The sequence below is a fragment of the Salvelinus alpinus genome, chromosome 10 (assembly GCF_045679555.1).
Source record: "Salvelinus alpinus chromosome 10, SLU_Salpinus.1, whole genome shotgun sequence".
Classification (NCBI taxonomy): domain Eukaryota; kingdom Metazoa; phylum Chordata; class Actinopteri; order Salmoniformes; family Salmonidae; genus Salvelinus; species Salvelinus alpinus.
The window spans coordinates 19,699,635-19,723,735 of NC_092095.1; positions in this window are offsets into that span (position 1 = coordinate 19,699,635).

Below are 24,101 nucleotides of genomic sequence, written 5' to 3' on the forward strand. Positions count from 1 at the left end.
CAGACTTTGTGCCCTGAATTAGAAATGAGAAATAAAATATTGCTGAGACATGATTAATATTTATAACAGATTAGCTCAGAGTACATTCTAAATTAATATAATTGTACTAATGAACTTCAAGAACAACAGATTGGTCTGAAATGCATTGTCCAATATTTCATGGCAATCCCTTAAAATGTCTTGAACAGAATGTTCGGAATGCTATAGGAGCTTACTAGCTCAACTTAAAAAAAAATATATATATATATGGCCCTTTTCAAGCACTGTCTGTGGATTAGAGTTCCTCAACTTTTCTTAAACATGATTACACACCAACATACACTGAATGGCCAGCTTATTAGGTACACCACCCCATTCACAAAATGACAGTGAGTCACGTGGCTGTGGCTTGCTATATAAAGCAGGCAGACAGGCACCAAGGCATTCAGTTACTGTTTGATTGAACATTAGAATGGGCAAACGAGTGACCTAAGCGGCTTTGAGAGTGATATAATCGTCGGTGGAGGCGCGCTGGTTCCAGTATCTCAGAAACGGCCGGCCTCCTGGACTTTTCACACATGACAGTGTCTAGGGTTTACCGAGAATGTTGAGACAAAAAAAAAACTGTCAGCGACAGTCCTTTGGGCAAAAACAGCTTGTTAATGATAGAGGTCGAAGGAGAAGGGAATGAATTGTGGAAGCTAACAGGCTGGCCACAAGCAGGCAAATAATGGTTCAATAGCTCAGAGTGGACTGGTGGCGGTGGCTATTGAAGCAGACGACCACACTGGGTTCCACTCCTATCGGCTCCAGTGGGCATGCGATCACCAACACTGGACAATTGAGGAATGGAAAAATATAGCCTGGTCCGACGAATCCTGGTTCCAGTTGTGTCATGCTGATGGCAGAATCAGGATTTAGCATAAGTCTATGGCCCCATCTTGCCTGGTGTCAACAGTACAGGCTGGAGGCGGTGGTGTAATGGTGTGGGGAATGTTTTCCTGGCACACGTTAGTTCCCTTGATACCAATTGAGCAATATTTGAATGCCACACCTTGTAGAATCCATGCCCCGAAGAATTCAGGCTGTTTTGGAGACAAAGGGGGGTCCGACCTGGTACTAGATGGGTGTACCTAATGAACTGGCCACTGAGTGTAGATGTACACAATGTAAGTTAGTGAAGTCTGGTGAAAGTCTACACACCCCTTGTACAGTCTTCACATTTTGCTGTCCTAAAATTAAATCTATAAAGGATTTAATTTTTTCCCTACAGATCACATTTTCCAAATAAATAGACAAAATTAAAAACAATGTATTGATTGCTTATGTCTTCACACCCCAGAGTTCATTCTCGGTGGAAGCATTTTTGACAGCCATTACAACTGTGAATCATTTTGATCCCTTTGTATAATCTTGTATTGTGGTGGCAGCATCATGTTATGGGTATGCTTGTTGTCGGCAGGGACTGGGGATTTTGTCAGGATCAAAAGAAACTTGAAAGGTATCACAGTGGTGAAGAAACAAAAGTGTATTCCTCAAACAGGGCTAGGCAAACGACCGGTCAAGGCAGGCAGGGGTCAATAATCCAGAGAGGGTGTAAAGTACAGGACAGCAGGCGGGCTCAGTGTCAGGTCAGGCAGAGGTCGGTAATCCAGAGTAGTGGGGCAAAGGTACAGGACGGCAGGCAGGCTCAGGGTCAGGATAGGCAGAAGGGTCAAAACCGGGAAAAACTAGACAACAGGAACTTAGACAAGATAGGAGCAAGGGGGAAAACGCTTGTAGGTTCAACAAACAAAACGAACTGGCAACAGACAAACAGAGAACGCAGGTATAAATACACAGGGGATAATGGGGAAGATGGATGACACCTGGAGGGGGTGGAGACAAGTACAAAGACAGGTGAAACAGCTCAGGGCGTGACAAAAGGAGCAAAGCCCAGGTAAAATGTTAGAGGAAAACCTGCCTCAGTCTTCTGAAAACCTAACCCTGGAGTTTTATTTCCACAACACAATTACACATATTTGAATGTCAAAGACACACCACAATGGCTTTCCAAGAGGTGTTGAGTGTACCTGAACGTCCATTCTTTGTCCTGATTAAAATCTAGGTAAAAAATTTGAGCCAAAATGTGAATATTGCTGTCCATCAATGATTCCCAACCATATTTACTAAGGTTGAGCAGTTTTGACAAAAACAATAGATATATGTTCCCCTAAAAGTGCATGGTTTGTTGGTAGAATCTTATTCAAAATGATTCACAGCTGTTATGGCTGCCAAATGCACTTCCATCAAGTATTAACTCTGAGGTTTCAAGACATCAATACAGTTAATACTTGATGGAAGTGCATTTGGCAGCCATTACAGCTGTGAATCATTTTGCTCCTTTCAAGTTTCTTTTGATCCTGACAAACTCCCCAGTCCCTGTCGACGACAAGCATACCCATAACATGATGCTGCCACCACAATACAAGAAAATACAAATGGATCAAAATGATTCACAGCTGTAATGGCTGCCAAAAATGCTTTCACCAAGAATGAACTCTGGGGTGTGAAGACATAAGCAATCAATACATCGTTTTTAAATTTGTTTATTAATTTGGAAAATGCTCTATAACTTTCTTTCACTTTGAAAATGTTGGAGTATGTTGTGTAGATCATTAGAGATTAAAACAAATAAAGAATCATTTAAAGGCAGCAAAATGGGAAGATTACAAGGGGTGTGTAGACTTTCAATAGCGACTGTATGACCTGGTTCTTCTTAAGGTCTCCTCCATCATTTACTGTGGGTAGAAATAGCATACATGCTGCACTACAGAGCCATTCTCACCCATCTCAACTAAGCAAAGACATTACTGTTTGTTAACGTTCTCCTAACCTTTCCAGCTGTCCTGTCTTGCTTTCTGGAGGTGAACCTGCAAATGGGGCGGCAGGTAGCCTAGTGGTTAGAGCGTTGGACTAGTAACCAGCAGGTAGCCTAGTGGTTAGAGCGTTGGACTAGTAACCAGCAGGTAGCCTAGTGGTTAGAGCGTTGGACTAGTAACCAGCAGGTAGCCTAGTGGTTAGAGCGTTGGACTAGTAACCAGCAGGTAGCCTAGTGGTTAGAGCGTTGGACTAGTAACCAGCAGGTAGCCTAGTGGTTAGAGCGTTGGACTAGTAACCAGCAGGTAGCCTAGTGGTTAGAGCGTTGGACTAGTAACCAGCAGGTAGCCTAGTGGTTAGAGCGTTGGACTAGTAACCAGCAGGTAGCCTAGTGGTTAGAGCGTTGGACTAGTAACCAGCAGGTAGCCTAGTGGTTAGAGCGTTGGACTAGTAACCAGCAGGTAGCCTAGTGGTTAGAGCGTTGGACTAGTAACCAGCAGGTAGCCTAGTGGTTAGAGCGTTGGACTAGTAACCGAAAGGTTCCAAGATCAAATCCTCAAGCAGACAAGGGTAAAAAATCTGTTCTGCCCCTGAACAAGGCAGTTAACCCCCTGTTCCTAGGCCATCACTGAAAATAGTAATTGGTTCATAACTGACTTGCCTAGGTAAATAAAAAAACATCTCAATGTGTCACAGTGTGTTCACCAAGACCATCAGTAGCATTTCTAAATGATTCATTACTGCTGCAGACATGTACATCACTAGCTCTGTCACTCCTGTCTTCTTGGCCTGCCAGACAAGCACTTGACAAGGAGTGATGATCTCAAAATGAAGCACTTGATCCAAGTTTCACACTGACCGCCATTAGAATCCCAATCAGCTTCATAGAGAGCACGGAGCTCTCTAGCTCCACTGTTTCCATTCGTTGTCTGTCTGCTTAGGCTTTGTTTCTGGTTCTTTCTTTTTGCTTTCTTATCTCTGTTTCTCATTTTCTCTGCCAGTTTGTCGCTTTCTATCTATCTATCTATCTATCTTTCTATCTATCTATCTCCCTCCCTCCCTCCCTCCGTCCGTCCCTCTCTCTCTCCCACACACTCATAGATTTCTTTTAGTTCTGGTTCATAGTAGTTTTCTGGAAATGTAATCAGCGTTGCAAAGGAAAAGGTGCAACACTCGCTCAGCATTAAAAATTCTGTTTTTTTAAACAAAGTAAAAAATTTGGGCTCTGACAAAGGCCATTGTAGGCCAAAATGTTTTATCTTTTAACCTTGCTTAAATAAATCATAAATGTGAGCGAGTGTTGTGCATTTTCCTTCATAATACTTTTCTAACATTTCTCTATTTCCATTAGAAACCTAATAGAAAATCCATCTTGCTGTTAGTGCGTAAATGTCTAGACGTCTACACCTTACATCCCCACATTTTGAGAAAAGGACAATGTTCTATATACCATGTCTATCTCTCTCACATCATTCAGACATCTTGAGTATGAAAAAGCAGGGAAAACAATATATCTGTGGTTTACAAGGAACCCTAGGGAATAATGCAATGAAATAACATGAAAGACGTGGATTCTTCTCCAGAATATCTTAATGTTATTACATTTGATAACAGCATCCATCTTCTGACTAAGGTGACAGTCTGACAGCATAGCTGGAGAAAATGGGAGATGTGAGGATTTCCAGTTGCAGAGCGTGATTGCAAATTTAGCCATGATAAGCTGAATCAGGGGTCATATTGGTACATGGCTGGAACTAAGTCCTGTACACGTGTAGTTATTAAGGACTGGATCTGTACACCCCTGCCTTAGAATAATGTAGAAGGATCCCAACATAGCTCTGTCCTCCCTCGTCTAAAAAATCTTAGCCGCTATTGACTGACTATACATTTTAAATGTTGGTGTATGTAGTCCTGCTTAGAGGACCTCTGCGCCCTGCCAAGGAAAACATTGAAGGGAGTCACTGTCCCGTAGCATCTTCATCATACTACACTGTGTGTAATAGTGATTGCCTCCCTCTCTCTCCATCTCCTTCCCCCCTCTCCTCCAGGAGCGGTGTCAGGTCCCATCATGAGAAGCACATGCTGTCCGACACAAATAGAACACACTACCATGTCAGACGGGGGGAGCGAGCGCTTTCGGTCACCTCACTGTCAAATCAACGTCCCGCTCAACCAATCACTAAATCGTGTGATGCAAAACAGGAAGGGCTCAAGGCCCGGATTATGGAATCACTAGCCATCCTTTTTTTGTATTGACTCAACACAGTGATGAGGTCCTGTTATGAGAAAGTGAGACTGACAACAAGTAAATGACTATGCGAGACTGAGACACTGGCCCGCTGTAAGTCTGTGGAGAGCATCGGCTACAGTAAATGACTATGCGAGACTGAGACACTGGCCCGCTGTAAGTCTGTGGAGAGCATCGGCTACAGTAAATGACTATGCGAGACTGAGACACTGGCCCGCTGTAAGTCTGTGGAGAGCATCGGCTACAGTAAATGACTATGCGAGACTGAGACACTGGCCCGCTGTAAGTCTGTGGAGAGCATCGGCTACAGTAAATGACTATGCGAGACTGAGACACTGGCCCGCTGTAAGTCTGTGGAGAGCATCGGCTACAGTAAATGACTATGCGAGACTGAGACACTGGCCCGCTGTAAGTCTGTGGAGAGCATCGGCTACAGTAAATGACTATGCGAGACTGAGACACTGGCCCGCTGTAAGTCTGTGGAGAGCATCGGCTACAGTAAATGACTATGCGAGACTGAGACACTGGCCCGCTGTAAGTCTGTGGAGAGCATCGGCTACAGTAAATGACTATGCGAGACTGAGACACTGGCCCGCTGTAAGTCTGTGGAGAGCATCGGCTACAGTAAATGACCCAAAGAGAGGACACTAATTCACCATGGAAACAGATGTCCTTTAATTGATGATAATTTGCTTTAATAATTGTAATGTGGAACAGCCTGCAGGTACTTGCACTTATCTGTGGTGCCATGCTAATAACTGGATTACTAGATTTGCCACCCCTGGTACCAGCCATCGCGTAACACATTTACTTAATGCAGTCAGTGTTGTGGTCGACTTAGAGGAACTCATCTCAATAAAGGTGGTGACAGTGGCCTTATGACTGTTAACGGGTCCTCCTCCCACTGCTTTTATATGAGGTGGCTAGGCCCAAGGGTCCCCAGAGGCAATGCCTGATATTAATGGGCAAAGCTCATGTGTCCAGGAAATATAGAGAGCAGTGATACGGCCTGGTTTAAAACGGACAGTATTCAGAGTGTATCCGAATGTATTCCTCCACTTTAACGAGGTACTAGAGGTGGGTGACACTGGTGGTAGACTCTGACATCTATTTTACAGAGGAGTGGGAAGACAAATAGGCCAAATGTTAGTGGTGAGACATTTACCTCCAAGTTGGTATTACTGCCAATGAATGGATCTTGGTTTATTTAATGACTAATATTAACAGCCCTAACTTTGGCACAGCCAGGCTGGCATATGCAGGAACAAATTTAACTCATTGTCCTGTGTGTTTTTGTTTGTTTGTTTGTTAGTTGTCCCTCTCTCTGTCATTTTAGCCTCTCCAGTATTTCTTACTTTTTACACATCAAGTCCCTGCTTTATTTGGTTAATTACATGTACACTTGGCAAATGCTTAAAATAAATGAGTGACAGATACAATACTACGCATGTGTTCTTGAGGACAGGTAGATTAATTATGCACAGGTGGGCCAACTGATCAGCTGAATTAATTAGATATCAACTCCCTGTTGTCTGTCAGTATCTGTTATACAGTGCATTCAGAAAGTATTCAAACCCCTTGACTTATTTCACAGTTTGTTACGTTACAGCCTTATTCTTAAGTGGATTAAATTGGTTACACACAATACCCCATGATGACAAAGCAAAAACAGGTTTTTAGAATTTATTGCAAATTTAAAAAATAAACAATAAATTAAATATCACATTTACATAAGTATTCAAACCCTTTACTCAGTACTTTGTTGAAGCACCTTCATTCTTGGGCACACCTGTATTTGTTTGGCACACCTGTATTTGGGGAGTTTCTCCCGTTCTTCTCTGTAGATCCTCTCAAGCTCTGTCAGGTTGGATGGGGAGCGTCGCTGCACAGCTATTTTCAGGTCTCTCCAGAGATGTTCGATCGGGTTTCAGTCTGGGCTCTACCTAGGCCGCTCAAGGACATTCAGAGACTTATCCCGAAGCCACTCCTGCATTGTCTTGGCTGTGTGCTTAGGATCGTTGTCCTATCGGTAGGTGAACCTTTGCCCCAGTCTGAGGTAACTGAGCTAAACGACTACCGCCCCGTAGCACTCACTTCCGTCATCATGAAGTGCTTTGAGAGACTAGTCAAGGACCATATCACCTCCACCCTACCGGACACCCTAGACCCACTCCAATTTTCTTACCGACCCAATAGGTCCACAGACGACGCAATCGCAACCACACTGCACACTGCCCTAACCCATCTGGACAAGAGGAATACCCATGTGAGAATGCTGTTCATCGATTACAGCTCAGCATTTAACACCATAGTACCCTCCAAACTCGTCATCAAGCTCGAGACCCTGGGTCTCGACCCCGCCCTGTGCAACTGGGTCCTGGACTTCCTGACGGGCCGCCCCCAGGTGGTGAGGGTAGGTAACAACATCTCCACCCCGCTGATCCTCAACACTGGGGCCCCACAAGGGTGCGTTCTGAGCCCTCTCCTGTACTCCCTGTTCACCCACGACTGCGTGGCCATGCACGCCTCCAACTCAATCATCAAGTTTGCGGATGACACTACAGTGGTAGGCTTGATCACCAACAACGACGAGACGGCCTACAGGGAGGAGGTGAGGGCCCTCGGAGTGTGGTGTCAGGAAAATAACCTCATACTCAACGTCAACAAAACAAAGGAGATGATTGTGGACTTCAGGAAACAGCAGAGGGAGCACCCCCCTATCCACATCGACGGGTCAGTAGTGGAGAAGGTGGAAAGTTTTAAGTTCCTCGGTGTACACATCACGGACAAACTGAACTGGTCCACCCACACAGACAGCGTTGTGAAGAAGGCGCAGCAGCGCCTCTTCAACCTCAGGAGGCTGAAGAAATTCGGCTTGTCACCAAAAGCACTCACAAACTTCTACAGATGCACAATCGAGAGCATCCTGTCGGGCTGTATCACCGCCTGGTACGGCAACTGCTCCGCCCACAACCGTAAGGCTCTCCAGAGGGTAGTGAGGTCTGCAGAACGCATCACCAGGGGCAAACTACCTGCCCTCCAGGACACCTACACCACCCGATGTCACAGGAAGGCCATAAAGATCATCAAGGACAACAACCACCCAAGCCACTGCCTGTTCACCCCGCTATCATCCAGAAGGCGAGGTCAGTACAGGTGCATCAAAGCAGGGACCGAGAGACTGAAAAACAGCTTCTATCTCAAGGCCATCAGACTGTTAAACAGCCACCACTAACATTTAGCGGCCGCTGCCAACATACTGACTCAACTCCAGCCACTTTAAAAATGGGAATTGATGGAAATTATGTAAAAATGTACCACTAGCCACTTTAAGCAATGCCACTTAATACAATGTTTACATACCCTACATTACCCATCTCATATGTATATATACTGTACTCTATATCATCTACTGCATCTTGCCATCTTCATGCAATACATGTACCACTAGCCACTTTAAACTATGCCACTTTATGTTTACATACCCTACAGTACTCATCTCATATGTATATACCGTACTCTATACCATCTACTGCATCTGCCATGCCGTTCTGTACCACCACTCATCCATATATCTTTATGTACATATTCTTTATCCCTTTACACTTGTGTGTGTGTGTAAGGTAGTAGTGTGGAATTGTTAGGTTAGATTACTGTTGGTTATTACTGCATTGTCGGAACTAGAAGCACAAGCATTTCGCTACACTCGCATTAACATCTGCTAACCATGTGTATGTGACTAATAAATTTGATTTGATTTGATTTGATTTGATTTTTGAGAACAGGTTTTCATCAAGGATCTCTCTGTACTTTGCTCCATTCATCGTTCCCTCGATCCTGACTAGTCTCCCAGTCCCTAACGCTGAAAAACATCCCCATAGCATGATGCTGCCACCACAATGCTTCACCATAGGGATGGTGCCATTTTTCCTCCAGATGTGATGCTTGGCATTCAGGCCAAAGAGTTCAATCTTGGTTTCATCAGACCAGAGAATCTTGTTTCTCATGGTCTGAGAGTCCTTTAGGTGCCTTTTGGCAAACTCCAAGCAGGCTGTCATGTGCCTTTTACTGAGGAGTGGCTTCCGTCTGGCCACTCTATCATAAAGGCCTGATTGGTAGAGTGCTGCAGAGATGGTTGTCCATCTGGATGGTTCTCCCCTCTCCACAGAGGAACTCTGGAGCTCTGTCAGAGTGACCATCGGTTTCTTGGTCACCTCCCTGACCAAGGCCCTTCTCCCCCGATTTATCAGTTTGGCCAGGCGGCTAGCTCTAGGAAGAGTTTTGGTGGTTCCAAACTTCTTCCATTTAAGAATGAAGGAAGCCACTGTGTTCTTGGGGACCTTAAATGTTGCAGATATTTTTTGGTACCCTTCCCCAGATCTGTGCCTCAACATAATCCTGTCTCGGAGCTCCACGCACAATTCCTTCATGGCTTGGTTTTTGCTCTGACATGCACTGTCAACTGTGGGACCTTTGTATAGACAGGTGTGTGCCTTTCCAAATCATGTCCAATCAATTGAATTTACCACAGGTGGACTCCAATCAAGTTGTAGAAACATCTCAAGGATGATCAATGGAAACAGAGATGTGTTTCTTTGATTTTCCCAGGGGATTGGTGGAGATCTCCAGTGATTCTAATAATGATAATAAGGATGTGAATAAAGTGTAGCTTGATGATATGAATAGGGTGAAATGCAGGTGGAGTGGGTGTGCTAACGATGGAGTTATCCCCATCTCACTCCTGCTATGTGTGACAGGTTGAGATCATTCATATTTTACTACAAAGAAGAGCATCACTGTCTTCTATTACATGTTATATACAGCGATACGCCATCCCATCTGTTTTGCGGAAGAAAAAAAATCAACAGGACAATGACACAAAACACACGCCCATGCTGTGTAAGGGCTATTTGACCAAGAAGGAGAGTGATGGAGTGCTGCCTCAGATGACCTTACCTCCACAATCACCAACCTCAACCCAATTGAGATGGTTTGGAATGAGTTGGACTGCAGTGTGAAGGAAAAGCAGCCAACAAGTGCTCAGCATATGTGGGAACTCCTTCAAGACTGTTGGAAAAGCATTCCTCATGAAGCTGGTTGAGAGAATGGCAAGAGTGTGCAAAGCTGTCATCAAGCAAAGGGTGGCTACTTTGAAGAATCTCAAATATAAAATATATTTTGATTTGTTTAACACTTTTTTGGTTATAACATGATTCCATATGTGTTATTTCATAGTTTTTATGTCTTCTACAATGTAGAAAATAGTTTTTGTTTTATAAATCCTGGAATAATTAAGTGTGTCCAAACTTTCGACTGGTACTGTATGTGTGGCTGCACATATCCTTCACATGTGAATCTACGGCTCAAAATGTGGAGCATGGACGGGTTACTAGTTTGTTTTTTAAAAGATTTTCCCCCAAAATAAACATTTATCTATTGCTGGTCTTCCTTTTTCATCATTGTTCTGTGACTCCTGTTCAGCCAGCCCAGAGTGGCTTCAGTCAGGCCTGTCAGGCCTCACAGCGGTGGGCAGTGGACTACTAATAATCTGATTTAGTCCTGGGACACTGAGTGTCTGATCTGGGTACGCATTCGCAGAGACTCGTTTGACTAGTGATGTCCGTGTCAAAGCATATCAACACTATTCAAATGAGATTGCTTTAATTCCTGTATTACATAACTTGTTTATTGATTTATTTCATAATATGGTAATTTTGTTATGAAAGGCTTGATAATACGACTTAAGCATTCACTGGAAGTGATTGTAGTTGATTTCTAAGTATTTTTTCTGTTGACCATAACTGTTGCTTAGTCACTTTATTCCTAGTTATATGTACATATCTACCTCAATTACCTCGTACCCCTGCACATCGACTCGGTATTGGTACCCCGTGTATATAGCCAAGTTATCTTTACTCATTGTGTATTTGTTATTACTTTTATTATTACGTGTTTTACTTTTTTATTAATTCTCTATTTTCTCTCTTGCTCTATTGTTGGTAAAGGCCTGTAAGTAAGTATTTCACTGTTAGTCTACACCTGTTGTTTTACGAAGCATGTGATGAATACAATTTCATTTCACTTGATGTTTTTCACAGTTCTCAGTCTCCGAGGTGTATATGAGAATGTATATGAAGTGTTTGTAGAAAAATAAAGATCTTTCTCCTCCATCTGTTCCTGTGCTCCTCCATCATGTCTTGGTGAGGGCAGTCGATGCCGTGTGGCCTTTTTCTATCCTACCCACAATGGAAGCTGCCTGCCACCACGTCTTAGTACCATTAGTGTTATCCAAGATCATTGGGACATCCCTAACCTTAACCCCGAGTCTAAACCTAATCTATTCCATAACCCTTACCTAACCCTTACTTAACCATTTTAAATTTCAACGTCGATGGGTTTACATCAGAGTTGGATGTCCCAATGATCCCAGATAGCAAGGATCCATCTCAGAACTTTGAGCCAAGAACCATGGAGTCTTTGTGTGATGACATCACAGTTTTAATCTTAATGCATTTCACTAATTCTGTTTAGGATTTGCACGTGTCGCCTCTTCCCATTATTTTGGTTCTTTCCAGGTTCTCACTCTTGTGACTTAACCATGTTTCCCATCTCTGTTTGCTTCCATAAGAACAAACAGTGAATGCTGAGTTGAATCTGTAATAAGAGGACTTGAGGATGGCTGACAACTGCATCAGAGCTGGGATTGTTTTCTTACCAGCTGCAGTCCAATAGGACACCACTTGTCTTTCCACAGATATAGGATTAGTTTACCCTGCCTCAACCCTAACCTTGACCATAAGGGGGCCAATCATAACACTGACCACGTATCAGCCCTTGAGGCTTAGTAGCAAGTTCATATGTCTCCTATGGCGCTTACTTAAGTAACACTTTTTGGCCATGAGTTGACAAGACAACGTCTAAGTGACATCAGAGGCTAAGTCCGTCTCACGCTCATGTGGCGACCACGGATGCTTAGTGTCCCCTTCAGTCACAGCACATTTGCATAAATCCCATCAGTCTTTGCAGATGATTGCTCTGTGAGTATTTGTCCCACAGTGCCCATAATGGTTGCACAACGCCATGTTACACAAGATGCTGCCCAGTGAGGAAAACAAGGACATGGGCTATTCTTAGTACAGGGTCAAAAGTCATTGTTGTTAAAAACAAAACTGCAATTAAACAGTCAAATGAGCTAAACATGAATGTTGTGGGTGTTGTTTATATGTTTTGACCCAGTAACTTCATAGGTGAGCAGAATGCAGTAGGATTGCATGCTATTGCTTTAGGACCACAATCCTCTTTATCTCCATAAAGGTGTCATTGTAACTTCTGGTGGGTGATGCCAGTTATGCTTTTAACTGTTTTGGCCAAAATGTGATCAAGCAAAAGGAGAATTTAAGAGTCACAATTGCCCATATAAAAGCTCAAAACAAAAGTTACCTTGATTGACACCATCCAGAAGAAATCCTGGTATTCTTAGAACCATTGAGTAGGTTTACACGCACACTAATAATAAACTGATTATGGCAGTTGGCCGAGTATTGCATTGGTCATGTAAACACCTTAGTCTGCTTATCTTAATAGGTGTAGGGTCATAATCAAAGTAAGCATACGATGATTAAAACACCCGGTTTTCTGAGAAATCTTTCGAATCATTAGGACATGTAAACATGCGGTGTATTTCAGCGGTGTATTCGATCTGCATGGGCCAGCACCAGCCGAGAAAGCGTCCCTCTTTAGCGCGAGTGAAGTGAGATCGGGAACAACTGAAAGTATGCATCTTAGAAGTAGTTTTCACATACAAACGTTATTTATGTTCGAACTCAGAATCAAATAGGCTTCCCAAAAAGAACATGTTGCAGTGGTAGGAAGTTCATTTTGATTGAGGTTTTCTGCATTTATCAAAGTCCCAACAAGTAGCCTGATTTCAGATGTGTCCATGTAAACAGGATTATTAGGAAAATCGTTGTTCTTGCAAAGCATGTAAACGTTTTAATCGAACTATTATATTAATCTGACTGTCCACAATAATCATATTATTGTGTGCATGTAACTGTACTCAATCTAGTGCTGATCTTATTGTCACAGGTCTGACAAATAATCTTAATTATTGTGCATGCTTCTAACCATTTGCTCTTAATTGAGCGCTTGTTTATTGCTTGATTCATTGAGTAATGTGATGGTCTCCCTGTTTTTCTCTGCCCCTTCATAACCCTTGTTTCCATTGGTTGAGGTGTGGCTGTCCAGGGGAAAGTACAGGTGAGAGGTAAACTATATTTGTTTGGAGGCTGTAGCAGAGCTTTTTAGATTTTTTTAAAGCCTTGGTTTTGCTAAGAGAAGTATTACTTGGTTGATGGAAGCCACAATTGGGAGAGAAATACCTGCCTCTGAATTTCCTTTCATGAATTTCCACTCAAGCACATTCTCAAAGAACCTGTGTTATCTATGGTAAAACTGTTACTCCCTATGCTCTTGGTGTAATCGTAGGGTGGTGTAGTTGGATCTATGGTACTGAACTGAGTTTAGTTAGAGCCCCTCTCGGCCAGAGTGAGACATTATTAGTGTATCAAACGATATAATGGGTCCTCCTTGCTCTTTCCTTGTGTGTAGAGATAGTATGATACTTCATTAAAGAAGTCTTATGATGACACATTGTACAACTTTCTCTCTTCCACTCCAGGTAAAATTTGAGGAAGGTGACATGTGGAAGGGCATAAAAGACTGCAGAGCTACTTCTCTTCTCTAATTGCTGTTCGTTAACTCTGGGGTCATCTGTTCGTTTTCTCTCTCTACCACAGTCTCTCTGTGATCATCTGAAGTTTAGCTTAAGTTAGTAGGTTCCCCATTAGCTACTGTATATGCAGCAGCTACTCTTCCACATACAGTGCATTCAGAAAGTAATCAGACCCCTTGACTTTTAACACATTTTGTTACGTTACAGCCTTATTCTTAAATGGATTTAAAATTTAAAAAATCCTAATCAATCTACACACATTACCCCATAATGACAAAGCAAAAAGCAAAATATCACATTTACATAAGTATTCAGACCCTTTACTCAGTACTTTGTTGATGCACCTTTGGCAGCGAATACAGCCAGAATTCTTCTTGGGTATGACGCTGCAAGGTTGGCACACCTGTATTTGGGGAGTTTCTCCCATTCTTCTCTACAGATCCCCTCAAGCTCTGTCAGGTTGGATGGGGAGCGTTGCTGCACAGCTTTTTTAAGGTCTCCAGAGATGTTTGATCGGGTTCAAGTCCGAGCGCTGGCTGGGCAATTCAAGGACATTCAGAGACTTGCCCCGAAGCCACTCCTGCATTGTCTTGGCTATGTGCTTAGGGTCGTTGTACTGTTGGAAGGTGAACCTTCGCCCCAGTCTTAGGTTCTGAGTACTCTGGAGCAGGTTTTCATCAAGTATACTTTGCTCCGTTCATCTTTCCCTCAATCCTGATTAGTCTCCCAGTTCCTGCCGCTGAAAAACAACCCCACAGCATGATGCTGCCACCACCATGCTTCACCGTAAGGATGATGCCAGGTCTCCTCCAGACGTGACACTTGGCATTCAGACCAAAGAGTTCAATCTTGGTTTCTTCAGACCAGAGAATCTTGTTTCTCAAGGTCTGAGAGTCCTATAGGTGCCTTTTGGAAAACGCCAAGTGGGCTGTCATGTGCCTTTTATTGATAAGTGACTTCCGTCTGGCCACTGCCATAAAGGCCTGATTGGTGGAGAGCCGCAGAGATGGTTGTCCTTCCGGAAGGTTCTCCCATCTCCACAGAGGAACATTGGAGCTCTGTCAGAGTGAATATCGGATTCTTGGTCCTGACCAAGGCCCTACTGCCCTCATTGCTCAGTTTGGCAGGGCGGCCAGCTCTAGGAAGAGTCTTGATGTTTCCAAACTTCTTCCATTTAAGAATGATGGAGGTCACTGTGTTCTTGGGAATCTTCGATGCTGCAGAAATGTTTTGGTATCCTTCCCCAGATCTGTGCCTCAACACAATCCCGTGTCGGAGCTCTACAGACAATTTCTTTGACCTCATGGCTTGGTTTTTGCTCTGACATGCACTATCAATTATGGGGCTTTATATAGACAGGTGTATGCCTTTCAAAATCATGTGCTATCAATTGAATTTACCACAGCTGGACTCCAATCAAGTTATAGAAACATCTCAAGGATGATCAATGGAAACAGGATGCACATGAGCTCAATTTCGAGGCTCATAGCAAAGGGTCTGAATACTTACAGTTGATGTCGAAAGTTTACATACACTTAGGTTGGAGTCATTAAAACTTGTTTTTCAACCACTCCACAAATTTCTTGTTAACAAACTATAGTTTTGGCAAGTCGGTTAGGACATCGGCAAGTCGGTTAGGACATTGTTTACAGACATATTATTTCACTTATAATTCACTGTATCACAATTCCAGTGTGTCAGAAGTTTACATACACTAAGTTGACTGTGCCTTTAAACAGCTTGGAAAATTCCAGAAAATGATGTCATGGCTTTAGAATCTACTAATAGTCTAATTGACATCATTTGAGTCAATTGGAAGTGAACCTGTGGATGTATTTCAAGGCCTACCTTCAAACTCAGTGCCTCTTTGCTTGACATCATGGGAAAATCAAAAGAAATCAGCCAAGACCTCAGAAAAAGAATTGTAGACCTCCACAAGTCTGGTTCATCCTTGGGAGCAATTTCCAAACGCCTGAAGGTACCACGTTCATCTGTACAAACAATAGTACGCAAGTATAAACACCATGGGACCACGCAGCCATCATACCGCTCAGGAAGGAGACGCATTCTGTCTCCTAGAGATGAACGTACTTTGGTGCGAAAAGTGCAAATCAATCCCAGAACAACAGCAAAGGAGCTTGTGAAGATGCTGGAGGAAACAGGTACAAAATTATCTATATCCACAGTAAAACGAGTCCTATATTGACATAACCTGAAAGGCCGCTCAGCAAGGAAGAAGCCGCTGCTCCAAAACCACCATAAAAAAGCCAGAATACGGTTTGCAACTGCACATGGGGACAAAGATCGTACTTTTTGGAGAAATGTCCTCTGGTCTGATGAAACTAGAACTTTTTGGCCATAATGACCATCGTTATATTTGGAAGAAAAAGGGGGAGGCTTGCAAACCGAAGAACACCATCCCAACCGTGAAGCACGGGGCTGGCAGCATCATGTTGTGGGGGTGCTTTGCTGCAGGAGGGACTGGTGCATTTCACAAAATAGATGGCATCATGAGGGCAGAAAATTATGTGGATATATTGAAGCAACATCTCAAGAAGTTAAAGCTTGGTCGCAAATGGGTCTTCCAAATGGACAATGACCCCAAGCATACTTCCAAAGTTGCGGCAAAATGGCTTAAGGACAACAAAATCAAGGTATTGGAGTGGCCATCACAAAGCCTTGACCTCAGTCCAATAAAAAATGTGTGGGTAGAACTGAAAAAGCATGTGCGAGCAAGGAAGCCTACAAACCTGACTCAGTTACACCAGCTCTGTCAGGAGGAATGGGTCAAAATTCACCCAACTTATTGTGGGAAGCTTGTGGAAGGCTACCCAAAATGTTTGACCCAAGTTAAACAATTTAAAGGCAATGCTACCAAATACTAATTGAGTGTATGTAAACTTCTGACCCACTGGGCATGTGATGAAAGAAATAAAAGCTGAAATAAATCATTCGCTCTACTATTATTCTGACATTTCACATTCTTAAAATAAAGTGGTGATCCTAACTGACCTAAGACAGGGAATTTTTACTCTGATTAAAAGTCAGGAATTGTGAAAAACTGAGTTTTAATGTATTTGGCTAAGGTCTATGTAAACTTCAGACTTCAACTATATGTAAATAAAGTATTTCTGTTTTTGCTTTGTCATTATGGGTATTGTGTGTAGACTGATGAGGGAAAACATTTATTTAATCAATTTTAGAACAAGGCTGTAATGTAACAAAATGTGGAAAAAGGGAAGGGGTCTGAATACTTCCCGAATGCACTGTAAATATACAAATGAATGACAAAGCACAGAACAGTTATTGACAAGAACAACATAAGATATTACATTAAATTAAGAGTTATATATTTGAAAGACACCAAAAGACAAAAATGCTATTTACACACTTGTATACAGTACAGTTAAATTAGATCTTTAGAAATAGGAGAGGCGCTGTGATACAAGATGTTTTCTGAACTAAACTTGCCTTTTGCCTGAGTAACCTCTGGTGGCAGAGCATTCCATGATGACATGGCTCTATACATAACTGAGTAACCTCTGGTGGCAGAGCATTCCATGATGACATGGCTCTATACATAACTGAGTAACCTCTGGTGGCAGAGCATTCCATGATGACATGGCTCTATACATAACTGAGTAACCTCTGGTGGCAGAGCATTCCATGATGACATGGCTCTATACATAACTGAGTAACCTCTAGTGTAACCTCTGAGTAACCTCTGGTGGCAGAGCATTCCATGATGACATGGCTCTATACATAACTGAGTAACCTCTAGTGTAACCTCCGAGTAACCTCTGGTGGCAGAGCATTCCATGATGACATGGCTCTATACATAACTGAGTAACCTCTAGTGTAACCTCCGAGTAACCTCTGGTGGCAGAGCATTCCATGATGACATGGCTCTATACATAACTGAGTAACCTCTAGTGTAACCTCTGAGTAACCTCTGGTGGCAGAGCATTCCATGATGACATGGCTCTATACATAACTGAGTAACCTCTAGTGTAACCTCTGAGTAACCTCTGGTGGCAGAGCATTCCATGATGACATGGCTCTATACATAACTGAGTAACCTCTAGTGTAACCTCCGAGTAACCTCTGGTGGCAGAGCATTCCATGATGACATGGCTCTATACATAACTGAGTAACCTCTAGTGTAACCTCCGAGTAACCTCTGGTGGCAGAGCATTCCATGATGACATGGCTCTATACATAACTGAGTAACCTCTAGTGTAACCTCTGAGTAACCTCTGGTGGCAGAGCATTCCATGATGACATGGCTCTATACATAACTGAGTAACCTCTAGTGTAACCTCTGAGTAACCTCTGGTGGCAGAGCATTCCATGATGACATGGCTCTATACATAACTGAGTAACCTCTAGTGTAACCTCTGAGTAACCTCTAGTGGCAGAGCATTCCATGATGACATGGCTCTATACATAACTGAGTAACCTCTAGTGTAACCTCTGAGTAACCTCTGGTGGCAGAGCATTCCATGATGACATGGCTCTATACATAACTGAGTAACCTCTAGTGTAACCTCTGAGTAACCTCTGGTGGCAGAGCATTCCATGATGACATGGCTCTATACATAACTGAGTAACCTCTAGTGTAACCTCTGAGTAACCTCTGGTGGCAGAGCATTCCATGATGACATGGCTCTATACATAACTGAGTAACCTCTAGTGTTACCTCCGAGTAACCTCTGGTGGCAGAGCATTCCATGATGACATGGCTCTATACATAACTGAGTAACCTCTAGTGTAACCTCTGAGTAACCTCTGGTGGCAGAGCATTCCATGATGACATGGCTCTATACATAACTGAGTAACCTCTAGTGTAACCTCTGAGTAACCTCTAGTGTAACCTCTGAGTAACCTCTAGTGTAACCTCTGAGTAACCTCTGAGTAACCTCTGCTTTTAGTTTGGGTACAGTGAAGAAACCCATAATGGCATGTCTGGTGGGGTATGTCTATTTGAAAGTGTATTCAAATGTTTCTTAAAAAGACTAGAAGAGAAGTAGTCAATTTCTCCTCAACCATGAAAGACTATCATGCATGTTGTTGATGTTAGTTCTGTGTGTGCCGTTAAGGGAAAGGCGTGCTGCTTTGTTTTGAGCCAGTTGCAGCTTTGCAAGGTCTTTCTTTGCTTCACCTGACCATATTACTGGACGGTATTCAAGATGGGACTAAATCAGAGATTGAACAACTAGTACAGTTGTTCTTTGTGTCAAAAACACAAAACATATTTTTATAACAGACACACCTTTCCACTACTTTGTCAATATGACTTGACCATGATAACTGACCAACCAATGTCAATCCTATGAGTTCAGCTTCTTCAACTTGTTCAATGTCACACCCTTTATAAACAACTCCAGTTGAGGTTTAGGTCTAACATAATGCTTTGAACCAAATACAATGATTTTAATTTTAAATTAATTTAAAACCAATGTATTGTGAATTACCCATTCTGACACTGACTGGAACTCCTTGCTGAGAGTCAAAGCTCACTGGCTGTAGGTGCTGATGTGTAAAGTGTGCAATCATCAGCGTACATAGTCATTTTAGCTTCTTGTAAGACAAAAAGGCAAATAGAGAAGAGTAACGGCCCAAGGCAACTGCCCGGAGGGACACGGCACTGTACTTATCTGATGTTAGAGAAGCTTCCGTTGAAGTACACTCTCTGTGTTGTATTGTATAAGTAACTCTCCAACCTTGAGATGGCAGGAGATGTAAAGCCATAACAAGTGAGTTTTCTTCAATAACATTATGATCAATAACATCAAAGGCTGCACTGAAATCTAACAATACCGCTCCATCATCTTATTATCCAGTTATTTTAGCCAATCATCAGTCATCTGAGTCAGTGCAGTGCAAGTTGAGTGCCCTTCTCTATATGCATGCTGAAAGTCAGTAGTTGACTTGTTCTTTGAAAAATAGCATTGTATTTGTTCGAACACAATTTTCTCCATCAGTTTACTAAGAACAGGCAGCAAACTGATTGGTCGGCTGTTAGAGCCAGCAAATGGTTCTTTACTATTTTTAGGTAGTGGAATTACTTTAGATTCCTTCCACAACTGTGGACACACACACACTCCTTTATGCTTTGGTTAAAGACATGGCAAATAGGGGTGGCAATACAGTCCACTACCATTCTCAATAGTTTCCCATCTCGGTTATCTATACCTCGTCGTGTATCATAATTATGGATAACAATTTGTTTTTCCACCTCTTCCACACAAACTTGACCAAATTCAAAACAGCAATACTTCTCTTGAATTATTAGATCTTCAATACCCACATACAGTATGATGGTTCACTGTTCAATGTCATGTTATTTCTCAATTTTTCTACTTTACCAGTGGTTACTGAAATGATTGGCTCTATTAAAGGTTTTGCTATAAATTACCCATAAACTTCAATGAACGATGGAGATGAATTGTGTTTTCTGCCCATATTTATCCATTGTTTTTTCAGCTAAGCAGCCTGACTTTGACTAGGTACCGGTAACCCCTGTATATAGCCTCGTTATTGTTATGTACATTTCTTGTGTTACTTCTTGATTGATTAGATTTTTTTAAATTTAGTTTATTTAGTAAATATTTTCTTAACTCTATTTCTTTAACTGCATTGTTGGTTAAGGGCTTGTAAATAAGCATTTCACGGTAAGGTCTACTGCACCTGTTGTATTTGGCGCATATGACAAATACTATTTGATTTAATGATCAGTCAAGCGACATGGTTGGTTGCATTCTGGATAATTGTAATAAAGACTGTCATTTGTGTTTCAGGTAAAGAGTATATGATGAAATGTGGAGCTCAATTATATTTTTATTGAATGGCTGAGCTTTACTATGGGCCAGAGGTGGGAACAAGTCACTATTATTCGAGTCACAAGGTTCAAGTCTCAAGTCGAGTCCCAAGTAGAACGGGTCAAGAATCGAGTCAAGCCCAAGTCGTTCATTCTAAGAGCAAGTCCAGTCAAGTCACAAACACCATATCATACAAAATATACAAGTAGATTCACCAAATATACATGGGCAATAGCCCAAAAGAAATAGCCTCTGTATCAGGCTTAACCTGTCCTATCTGAACGGACACAGGTAGAGGGCAAGACTACACAGCCTCCCCTTGAGAAACCAAATGGAATCTGTCAAACAGAGGAACTCAAACAGGAAGGCCTACATAATATAAGCACCCAATTGGCAAGTAAACTGGTTATTCTACAATGTAAAAGGCAATTTCCACATATATTGTTACATTGCTACATTTGTCTTAATCAGACTTAATGATTATTAATTATATTTCAACACCATGCACACATGGAACAATCATTTCCTCTTACTCAACGTTTTTGTATTTATTTTATTTAACCTTTATTTAACCAGGTAGGCCAGTTGAAAACAAGTTGTCATTTACAACTGCGACCTGGCCCAGATAAAGCAAAGCAGTACAACAAAAAACAACAACACAGTCAATAACACAATAGAAAATAAAAATATAAAAATCTATGCACAGTGTGTGCAAATGTAGAAGAGTAGGGATGTTGTCAATAAATAGGCCATAGAGGCGAAATAATTACAATTTAGCATTAATACTGGAGTGATAGATGTGCAGATGATGATGTGCAAGTAGAGATACTGGGGTGCAAAAGAGCAAGAGGGTAAGGAATAATATGGGGATGGGGTAATTGGATGGGCTATTTACAGATGGGCTGTGTACAGGTACAGTGATCGGTAAGCTGCTCTGACAGCTGATGCTTAAAGCTAGCGAGGGAGATATAAGACTGCAGCTTCAGAGATTTTTGCAATTCGTTCAAGTCATTGGCAGCAGAGAACTGGAAGGAAATGCGGCCGAAGTAAGTGTTGGCTTTGGGGATGACCAGTGCAATATACCGACTGGAGCGCGTGCTACGGTGACCAGTGGCTGAGATAAGGCGGAGCTTATAGACGACCTGGAGCCAGTGGGTTTGGCGACGGATATGTAGTGAGGGCCAGCCAACGAGAGCATACAGGTCGCAGTGGTGGGTAGTATATGGGGCTTTGGTGACAAAACGGATGGTACTGTGATAGACTACATTTGCTGAGTAGAGTGTTGGGGCTATTTTGTAAATGACATTGCTGAAGTCAAGAATCGGTAGGATGGTCAGTTTTACGGGGTATGTTTGACAGCATGTGTGAAGGAGGCTTTGTTGCGAAATTGGATTCTAGATTTAATTTTGAATTGGAGATGCTTAATGTGAGTCTGGAAGTAGAGTTTACAGTCTAACCAGACACCTAGGTATTTGTAGTTGTCCACATATTCTAGGTCAGTAGAATCTGACTCCAAAGCGTGGAGCGCAGGCCACGTAGCCTGTTTCTATGCGCACTAAGGCACGGGCGGTCCTACTACGCACAACAAAAATGATAGACATAGGACTTATGCCACGTTCAAAACAACTTGGAACCTGAAAAATACGAGGTCAAAACATGACGTCAGTGATCTTCAGGTCAGGAAAAGTTGGAGCTATAGAAAGAGGCCCTAGTTCCCGAGTTGGATTTGAGTTGGATGACCGTTCAAATCGATTTTTCCCAGTCGAAGCTCCTATTTCCAAGTTCCCAGTTGTTTTGAACGCACTGATCTCGGAAGAAGGAGATAACTCCGACATAACCCAGAAAAGGGAAATATGAACAAAGGAAACCTTATAAATGTAATAAATTAACGTAACTTCTACCTCATGAGTCATGCGAACGTTAATGTGCACTATACACGTCACACCCACTCAGAGCAGGTTAAGAAATGGTTGGCTATAAAATGAAAATGTATCGTAGGCATATCAAACATGAAAAATAAATGTGTTGCAATAAACGGTAAGGGGATGAAATGATGAAACGCTAGCAATTTTTTGTAGTATTGAATGGAATCTATATTTACCACATAGGGTTTATGCATTGAAACGTGTGAAAGCAACAGCAAACATTTCAACGAGAAAAAAGGCACTCTCCACGCCTATGGTGCATCTTTGCCACAGTAATAATTCATTTTAACAAAAACATTCCAAATGCAAGCTTTTTAAGTAAATTATCAATTAAAAGCAATTGTTAGGATGCATACCAAAAGACCAGTAGGCATATATGCTAGAAATTGCTGCCTCAATGCTGGTGAGCTTGCAAAGTAAAAGTTTTTTATTATGCCAATCCTCTCTCCATACAATTTGCATTTGTGCTGCACCCAATCCTATAGCAGTACAGCAAAGCAGCAACATGTTCGCTAGCTCACCCGACCTGTATTGATTGACAGTCTGCTGGTCCAATCAGAGTCCCGAGTGTGTGTTTTCCAAACCAATCTTTTTTTGCGAGGGCAATGCTGCGGCAACTGTCTCTGGCTGCGTGTAGAGTAATCCATGTAGACTCTGTGCCAAAAAATTAGTGACAAAACGTTACAAAACCTGGCCAGATAATTTCAAGTCCATGTCAAGTGTCAAGTTATTTTATTTTCTATCAAGTCGAGTCTAAAGTCATCAAATTTGTGACTTGAGTCAGACTCGACAAAAAAGAGAGAGAGTGAGATAGAAATCAAATCAAATTGGTCACATACACATTGTTAGCAGATGTTATTGCGAGTGTAGTGAAATGCTTGTTCTTTAGTTCCGACAGTGCAGTAATATCTAACAAGTAATCTAACAATTCCACAACAACTGCCTAATACACACACATCTAAGTAAAGGGATGGAATAAGAATATATACATATAAATATATGGATGAGCGATGACCGAGCGGCATAGGCAAGATGCAATAGATGGTATTGAATACAGTATATACATATGAGATGAGTAATGCAAGATATGTAAACATTATTAAAGTGGCATTATTAAAGTGGCCAATGACTTCAAGTCTGTATGTAGGCAGCAGTCTCTCTGTGTTAGTGATGGCTGTTCAACAGTCTGATGGCATTGCGATAGAAACTGTTTTTCCAGTCTCTCGTTCCCAGCTTTGATGCACCTGTACTGACCTTGCCTTCTGGATGGTAGCAGGGTGAACAGGCAGTGGCTCGGGTGGTGGTGTTCTTGATGATCTTTTTGGCCTTCCTATTACATTGGGTGCCATAGGTGTCCTGGAGGGCAGGTAGTTTGCCCCCGGTGATACAGCCCGACAGGATGCTCTCAATTGTGCATCTGTAAAAGTTTGTGATGGTTTTAGGTGACAAGCCACATTTCTTCAGCCTCCTGAGGTTGAAGAGGCGCTGTTGCGCCTTCTTCACCACACTGTCTGTGTGGGTGGACCACTTCAGTT